Genomic DNA, 9,625 nt, shown 5'->3' on the forward strand with positions numbered 1-9,625 from the left:
CAATCACGGCCGATTGTGATACAGCCTGGAATCAAACCAGGGGGTCTGTAGTGACACCTCAAGCACTGAGATGCAGTGTCTTAGACCGCTGCGCCACTCGGGAGCCCATTATTAGTTGTTGTTAGTTGTTATTAGTCCCATCCTTCAACTCCATTCAACACCTCCCATCTATCTCTTAACACCATCCATATTGGATTTCTATTTGCCATATATTTTAAAACTGTACTGTGATGTTTCACAAAAATTCTGAACCCTTCTATTCTCATTGTTTCTACAGATTGTAAATTGAAAATAAACATTTTTGCTTAAAGTATTATTATATTATTGATCGATTGACTATGACTTTTCAGATCACCCAGTAGTGCTATCTGCAGGGTTAGCTCCAGGTAAATATTGCAATCCTTCATCCACTCAAATAATTACCATCAGGGGAAACAATAAATAATGGATTAATCTGTGCATTCCCCCAAACAACATGTCTCACATACATTATTTGTGCTTTCTGTAAAGCATCCAAAATGGTGTTTCTAGCAATATTCTTTGAGCACTTTATAAAAGCAGAATCTCTCAATAGAACTGTAAAAACCACTACTATGACCTCAATAACTAACACGTCCACCGTCCTGCTGTATTGATACCTGACACTTGAATTGTTACCTTACATTCTTCCAAACCCAACTTACCTGCAAGCAGAAGAAGAGGTAGTACTAAATTATAGAGTATCCCCACCACAATATCCCCCGCCATGTCTCCTTTGCGTGTGAGAGACACCCAGCTCTCTGAACAGTCTACTCTCTGGGCTGCCTGTGGCTGCAGGTAACTCCCATCCTCTGACACATTTCCCTACTGCAGACACACTGGCTTGACCAGTAGCATCCCAGACCCCAGCACACAGACAGACAGGACTGGAGAGACCAGGCACAGTGATACACTGGAAGAATGATCCCACTCAGCGGTCCTGAATTAGAGGACCTTCAGTTAATATGAAAGGAAGTTCCAAGACAAGAGGATCAAGAACCAAATGGTGTTTCCTTGGTTTTAGATGCAGATGTGTGACTCCCTTTCTCTGTCTAATTTCCACCCCCTCTTTCTCCATCTCTCTCTCTCTCTCTGAGTATTCATTAGGCAGAGCAAAATCATACACTTAGTCATGGATGTGGTTAGACTATTTCACTTTGTGGCCATTTGTTTGTATTGTCAATTAATGTTACAGAGACCAAGCTATACAATACAAACAAAATATGGGACATTGATGTGTTTTTCACACATTGTCTTTTAAGCTCTTGGCCAGCCCATGTATTTTATTAGGTCTCATCATCATTTTCTGCTAGCGAGGGGAAGTGTATCTAATATTCATGGCTGTACGGCCATTAAGAGCCAGTGACTGCAGCAGCAGCGCATGGTGAACACAACAAATTGTCTGTCGGGCTGGAGTGGAGAAACTAGGCTACACATCCAGTGTAAAATCTTTTTTACTAGAGTCGTTTATTAGTCAGGTCATTCAATTCAATTAACATGCACCTTCAAATAATCTGATCAATTTGGTGCCAGTGTCTGAAGTTCAAAAATAAATAAAAGTGTACTGGACAAAGGATCAACACTGAGATCATGGAATATGTTATTGAATATGAAGAGAACTCACTGCAGGGGCAGACTGGCCATTGGGAAATTCTGGCAAATGCCCAGTAGGCCTAGTCTGTCCCTGATCAATAGTATAGCAGGTCTAGAGGCCCTTCAGAGTAAATCAAGCATGGTGTTGATACTGTAAGCACATGTGAAGCTCTGAGGGGAAACATTTCATTGTTAGTCAATGATCGGAGCAATAAGCAATAATTGCAGTTATCGCAGGGATAGTCATCAAGCTATAGCAGGGCGTATACAGACAGGAAATGTGAATTATTATGTTGATTATAATTAATGGACATTTTTGTAGAGGTTGATACATTTTGAATTAGGGCAAATCAAGTCTGAATTTTCAAAGTAGAAATTACAAACTTTATAAGCCTGTTTAAAACTCAAATACACCACAAGTTTGCATTTCCTGCTGTGCAGCAAAAATTATCAGCAACAAAAGAGTGATCAAATTAAGATCCTACATCTATAGGTGTTCCTTTTGTCCAGGTGGGAAAGGGCAGTGTGGAGTGGAATAGAGATTGCGTCATCTGTGGATCTGTTCGGGCGGTATGTGAATTGGAGTGGGTCCAAGGTGTCTTGGACAATGGTGTTGATGTGAGCCATAACCAGCCTTTCATAGCATTTCATGGCTACAGATGTGCGTGCTACGGGGCAATAGTCATTTAGACAGGTTACCTTGGGGTTCTTGGGCACAGGGACAATGGTGGTCTGCTTGAAACATGTAGGTATTACAGACTGGGTCAGGGAGAGTTTGAAAATGTCAGTGAAGACACTTGCCAGCTGGTCAGCGCATGCTCTGAGTATGCGTCCTGGTAATCCGTCTGCAGCCTTTTGAATGTTAACCTGTTTAAAGGTCTTACTCATATCAGCTACAGAGAGCGTGATCACACAGTCGTCCGGAACAGCTGGTGCTCTCATGCATGGTTCAGTGTTGCTTGCCTGGAAGCGAGCATAGAAGGCATTTAGCTCGTCTAGTAGGCTCACATCACTGGGCAGCTCACGACTGGGTTTCCCTTTGTAATCCGTGATAGTTTGCAAGCCCTGCCGGTGTAGTAGGATTCGATCTTAGTCCTGTATTGACGCTTTGCCTGTTTGATGGTTCGACGGAGGGCGTAGTGGGATTTCTTATAAGCGTCCGGATTAGTGTCCCGCGGCAGCTCTAGCCTTTAGAAAGCGGCAGCTCTAGCCTTTAGCTCAGTGCAGATGTTGCCTGTAATCCAACGTCGTCAATGCACTTATTAATGAATCCTGTGACTGATGTGGTAAACTCCTCAATGCCATCGAACATATTCCGGTCTGTGCTAGCAAAACAGTCCTGTAGTTTAGCATCCGCTTCATCAGACCACTTCCATATTGAGCGCGTCACTGGTACTTTCTGTTTGAGTTTTTGCTTGTAAGCAGGATGAATCAGGAGGAAAGCGTTATGTTCAGATTTGCCAAATGGAGAGCGGGAGAGCTTTGTATGCGTCTCTGTGTGTTGAGTAAAGGTGATCTAGAGTTTTTTTCACCTCTAGTTGCAAGATTGGTTAATGTTATTCATGGATCCATCAGCTGACTAGACACAATGCTTACTGTAAACCTGCATGCATTAGTGGGTCTGCCTCTAACATGTATGGGGGACATGTCGAGCCCCCCCAATAATCAGAACAAGTCGATTCATCCCTCCCAACAATTTCTTTAAAATAAAATAAAATAGATTTGCGGGGGTCGGGGGCCCCTCAGCTAGCATATGAACTATTCATTAGCAATGGCGAAATGTGTAGAATTGCATGAAATGAGATTTAACGGTCAATTTTGGGCACCAAAAACGGTCCAACTCCCCCTATTTCTACATTTTTAAACAGAAATTGGGTGTGCCTTTGGTGGTTCATCGATGTGTCATTCTGGTCATGCGCACCACGACCAATGTAGCTAGTTCGTTCTCGTAGCTAGCCAGTAACTCCTCCACTACGTGTTGGCGTCATTTCACATGATTAGTTTTTGGACTATTTGTTTTTGGATGGAAGCTGTACAGATCGGTAAGAAATGGCACTTCTGTAGCCAAATATCTTGTTCATCTATTTTATTTTGTTTTAAGCATTAAACTACCTGGTATGATGGTGCATTGATCAGTTATACAGTTTAATGCCGTTATTTGTTTATTTTTGCCCAAATTCGACCTTTAAAGATGCACTATGGCAGAAATCACTCTGCCATTTCCTGGTTGCAAAAATTCTAATAGTTCGCCTTAATTTCAGTTTATGTGACAAAACAAGCAAGTAAAGTGTAGAAAATCATTATACCATCTTAAACCACTGTGAAATATATTTTCCATAACCAAAACTATTGTATTTTCAGCTGTTTGAAGCTGGCGTAGAAAACCGAAAGTAAAAGATGCAAAAATGAAACTTAAGCACTGCAAGCATAGAAATAGTGCACATAGAACAGATCTACCACTTCTTAGACTTGCTTTCAATGAGAATGTCAGATCTATAACTCACATTTCTATGTGATTTTGGTCCTCTATGAGGACATAGCAAGCATTTTTTAAACTGTCTGTTTGAGTTACAAGTTTGAGGTCGGGTTTTTTAAGTGTTTTCTCTCGAATTTATGCTTTGGCCACAAATACGACTGTAGGATGAGTCAACAATATTATTTGGGTATGAGTTAACAGAATATTTACATAAAAAATAAAAAATAAAATTCAATTTTTTGTCATTTAGCAGACACTCTTATCCAGAGCGACTTACAGTTAGTGAGTGCATACATTTTTTTTTTCATACTGGATAGTTACTTTAAAACAGCAAAATGTTCTCTCAGCCTCATGGCAAACTGTGTAGAGTAGCAGGAAATGAGCTTTAAAACTGCAAAATGTTCTCTCATTCTCATGGCAAAATGTGAAGAATAGCATGAGATGAGCTCTAAAACAGCAAATTTTTCTCTCTGCCCCATGGCAAAATGGGGGTGGGAGGCCTTCCACTTATCCTTCCACTTATTGTTTTTTCAAAATACCCCTTCACATATCCCTAAACACTACCTCTCAAGAGAAGCATAATAAGTCATGTCAAACTGTGAATTGCTGGAAATGCGTTTTAAAATGTTTGTTTTTTTAATCTGGGGAAGGACCCCTCGGACACCTCATCTACTATTCATCCCCCCCAATATCGACACTGAAATTTCGTTATTGCTTCATAGCCTGCTTTCATCTCCCATGGAATCCTACTATTTCAGGAAGTCTCCCATTTAAAGTAAGGTTTTTATTTATCACTTACATGCGTTTTGCTATACAGTAAGCAAACTGTAGCATCTTTATCAATTATTCAGTCAAGAGATACTGTACCTTATGAGTTAGAGTTATTCACTTACCGTGAACTTAACTACATGCTGAAATAGTAATCATGTTATAAACCAAACTACGGGGTAACATAATCAACTGTGTTTGAGTGGCTGCTCCGGATCAGAACAAGGCCCGGAGGTAAAGTCTTTAACCCAGGAGAAATCCACTAAATTACTCTCCAAGGAAGATTTAAATTGATTATGCCAATGAGTGCTGAGCACGCAACTAATATTTCATTGACAGTGCAGTTAAAAGTGCTGTGAGTAGACTGAGATAACTATTAGTGTATGTAGAAGGAAGCAGGAGGCCAATGGGCCATACAGATGCCTGGGTTACTATAGGACTGTTGGGAACTGTCCCCTGGACACAATAGTCACTCTTAGACGTAAGTAAAAAGTAAGAGTAAGTAGCCTTGTCCAAGTAAGCATAAGTAGCCTTGTCCAAGTTAGAATAAGTAGCCTTGCCTCTTAGACAGAATCGTATCATTAAACAATTATTTAATTGGAAAGTGAAATGAACAAAGCAAAGTTCTGTCAGGTTGGATGGAGAGCGTCGCTGCACAGCTTTTCAGGTCTCTCCAGAGATGTTCGATCGGGTTCAAGTCCGGGCTCTGGCTGGGCCACTCAAGGACATTCAGAGACTTGTCCGGAAGCCACTGCTGCGTTGTCTTGGATGTATGCTTAGGGTCGTTGTACTGTTGGAAGGTGAACCTTCGCCCCAGTCTGATGTCCTGAGCGCTCCGGAGCAGGTTTTCATCAAGGATCTCTCTGTACTTTGCTCCATTCATCTTTCCCTTAATCCTGACTGGTCTCCCAGTCCCTGCCGCTGAAAAACATCCCCACAGTATGATGCTGCCACCACCATGCTTCACCATAGGGATGGTATAGCCAGGTGATGACTAACTGGACTAACTGGTTTCCTCCAGACGTGACGCTTGGCATTCAAGCCAAAGTGTTAAATCTTTTCATCAGACCAGAGAATCTTGTTTCTCATGGTCTGAGAGTCCTTTAGGTGCCTTTTGGCAAACTCCAAGCGGGCTGTCATGTGCCTTTTACTGAGGAGTGGCTTCTGTCTGGCCACTCTACCATAAAGGCCTGATTGGTGGAGTGCTGCAGAGATGGTTGTCCTTCTGGAAGGTTCTCCCAACTCCACAGATGAACTCTAGAGCTCTGTCAAAGTGACCATCGAGTTCATGGTCACCTCCCTGACCAAGGCCCTTCTCCTCCGTTTGGCCGGGCGGACAGTTCTAGGAAGAGTCTTGGTGGTTCCAAACTTCTTCCATTTAAGAATGATGGAGGCCACTGTGTTCTTGGGGACCTTCAATGCTGCAGAAATGTTTTGGTACCCTTGCCCAGATCTGTGCCTCTAAGAAATCCTGTCTCGGAGCTCTACGGACAATTCCTTCGACCTCATGGCTTGGTTTTTGCTATGACATGCACTGTCAACTGTGGGACCTTATATAGACAGGTGTGTGCCTTTCCAAATCATGTCCAATCAATTGAATTTACCACAGGTGGACTCCAATAAAGTTGTAGAAACATCTCAAGGATGATCAATGGAAACAGGATGCACCTGAGCTCAATTTTGAGTCTCATAGCAAAGGGTCTGAATACTTATGTAAATAAGGTATTTCTGTTTTTTATTTTTAATACATTTGCTACAATTTCTAAAAACCTGTTTTCGCTTTGTCATTATGGGGTATTGTATATAGATTGACCTGGATTGTTTTTTATTTTATCAATTTTAGAATAACATAACGTAACAAAATGTGGAAAAAGGGAAGGGGTCTGAATACTTTCCGAATGCACTGCATCTTTACTTTCCCTGTTAAAGAAATTAAGTGTTATAATGGAAGAATACTTTGACTTTCAACTACAACCCTGGAGAAAGTGATATTGCATTTTTACCTTTGTTAATGGTTTGGTCCCCATTTGATATCTCCATTGGCTACACATTGCAAAGGTTCTCGGGTGAAGACATGAAGGTGTATCTACACTACCAGTCAAAAGTTTGGACACACCTACTCATTCAAGGGTTTTTCTGTTTTTGTACTATTTTCTACATTGTAGAATAATAGTGAAGACATCAAAACTATGAAATAACACATATGGAATCATGTAGTAACCAAAAAAGTGTTAAACAAATGAAAATATATTTTATATATGTGTAGCCATCCCATCTGGTTTGGGCTTAGTGGGACTATCATTTGTTTTTCAACAGGACAATGACCCAACACACCTCCAGGCTGTGTACGGGCTAGTTTACCAAGAAGGAGAGCAATGGAGTGCTGCATCAGATGACCTGGCCTCCACAATCCCCCGACCTCAACCCAATTGAGATGGTTTGGGATGAGTCGGACCGCAGAGTGAAGGAAAAGCAGCCAACAAGTGCTCAGCATATGTGGGAACTGTTGGAAAGGCATTCAGGTGAAGCTGATTGAGAGAATGGCAAGGGTGTGCAAAGCTGTCATCAAGGCAAAGGGTGGCTATTTGAAGAATCTCAAATATATCATATATTTTCATTTGTTTAACATTTTTCTGGTTACTACATGATTCCATATGTGTTATTTCATAGTTTTGATGTCTTCACTATTATTCTACAATATAAAAAATATAAAAAATAAAGAAAAGCCATTGAATGAATAATAAAAATAAAGAAAACCATTGAATTAGTAGGTGTGGCCAAACTTTTGACTGGTACTGTATGTCTGAGGGGAAAATAGTAGTAGTAAGTAAAACTTCAAAGTTAGTTCACAGGACACAGTGTGATTTAGGTTAGCACTAATCCCACTGGGCAAAAACTGGTTCAATCAATGTTGTTTCCACACCATTTCAACCAACAAATTCAAAGTGATGAAGTTGAATCAACGTGGAAAACTGATTGGATTTGCAAAAAGTAATCAATGTAAGGGAATTTCTTATTTTTTTCACCCAAGTTTTAACCTAAATCCAATGACATGGTGACAAAGTGAATTCATGTTAGTTGACAACTCAACCAAATGTCAATCAAAACTAGACGTTGAACTGACTTCTGTGCCCAGTGGGATCGTTAGCTGAATGTAACATGACATTAACTGGATAATTTCACTTACACCACTACTTACATAGACTACTTATGCCTGTTCATAAATCCAATGTCATCCATATGGACCATAAAACAGCAATATGAATGCTTTCGGTACAGTGTTACGGAAAGGGACTCCCATCTGTTCTGCTGATGGACCACAGTTCCTAGGAGAGTTTCTCTAATTGACCCCAACGTCCTAAAGTCGAGAAGATCAGCAGCACCAGCATGCCCCAGAGCCCACCTTAATGCCCAGAGGATTGGGGATACAGATCATATCTTACTGGGCTTTTAGGGCCTTTCAGTAAGTGTAGGTCCACTCAGGAGCTTATCATGCACTCACCACCAGAGAAGTCCATCCACACTTGCTCATGTTTGTAGGGTTACTTAGGCATGTAGTGGCTATCAGGAAGGTTAGCCATTACATGGGGGAAGGTTAGGAAGATTTGCCATTTGCAATGGGGAGCCAATGGAGGTATCACATGAGGACTAATTCTACACTTTGGCACAGGTGGGGTTGCAGATGTTCATAAATGCTTGCAAAACAAACCGTTTTCCAAACATAGATCTTTGGTTGGGTTTTTTACCAATTTATTAGCAGCAAAATACAGCAATAATTCCATACTGGCAGATGTCGTTACCGTAGGCGCATATCATTCCAAACTTGTTACCGGTGAGTATGGTAAAGACTGTGTAGCCCTACTTCCTGATCACATGTGTGCCTATACAAGTGACCAGTGACCAATGACCCAACATAGTGTGACCTCTAGTCAGTGGTGGAAAAAGTACCCAATTGTCATACTTGAGTAAAAGTAAAGATACCTTAATAGCAAATGACTCAAGTAAAAGTGAGTCCTACTTGAGTAAAAGTCTAAAAGTATTTGATTTGAAATATACTTAAGTATCAAAATTAAATGTAATTGCTAAAATATACTGAAGTATCAAAAGTACAAAAATTAAAAGTACAAATCATTTCATATTCCTTATATTAAGCAAACCAGGAAAATGTATGGAGTAAAAAGTACAATATTTTCTTTAGGAATGTAGTGAAGTAAAAGTAAAAGTTGTCAAAAATATAAATAGTAAAGTAAATTACAGGTACCCCAAAAAATGACTTAAGTTGTCCTTTAAAGTATTTTTACACAGACAAACTGTTGACAACACAACACAATAACCACATAAGTAGGCCAAAACCTCTCCTACAAGGCATACGCTTTTGAGGGATAAAATTCCTTTAAAAATACAGCTAAATGTGGTGAATTTAATATAACCAAGTCTACAATGTTCAGACATAAATTGAGTGTTTCTCAACCATATTTAAGATAGAATAGTCAAATCTTCCATAAACTCTCTGACAAATGAATTTGTACATTACATCATGAATCACTGGAGTAAGGATAGAATAAGGTGTGTTTATGGACTTTTACCATATGCTGAAACTGTATTTGTACAATAAAGCCTGAAAACTAGTAAAGTGTATGGTAGTATACCTAGTTTATAACCACGTGTTTACTGCCATCTAGTGCCCAGAAGATGTGACAGCAATAGAGGCTAAACCCATCACAGATCTCTAGGCTACACATTATCACAATGCAGGGTGACCATGGCATA

This window comes from Coregonus clupeaformis, chromosome 30 (genome assembly GCF_020615455.1).
Source record: "Coregonus clupeaformis isolate EN_2021a chromosome 30, ASM2061545v1, whole genome shotgun sequence".
Lineage (NCBI taxonomy): Eukaryota > Metazoa > Chordata > Actinopteri > Salmoniformes > Salmonidae > Coregonus > Coregonus clupeaformis.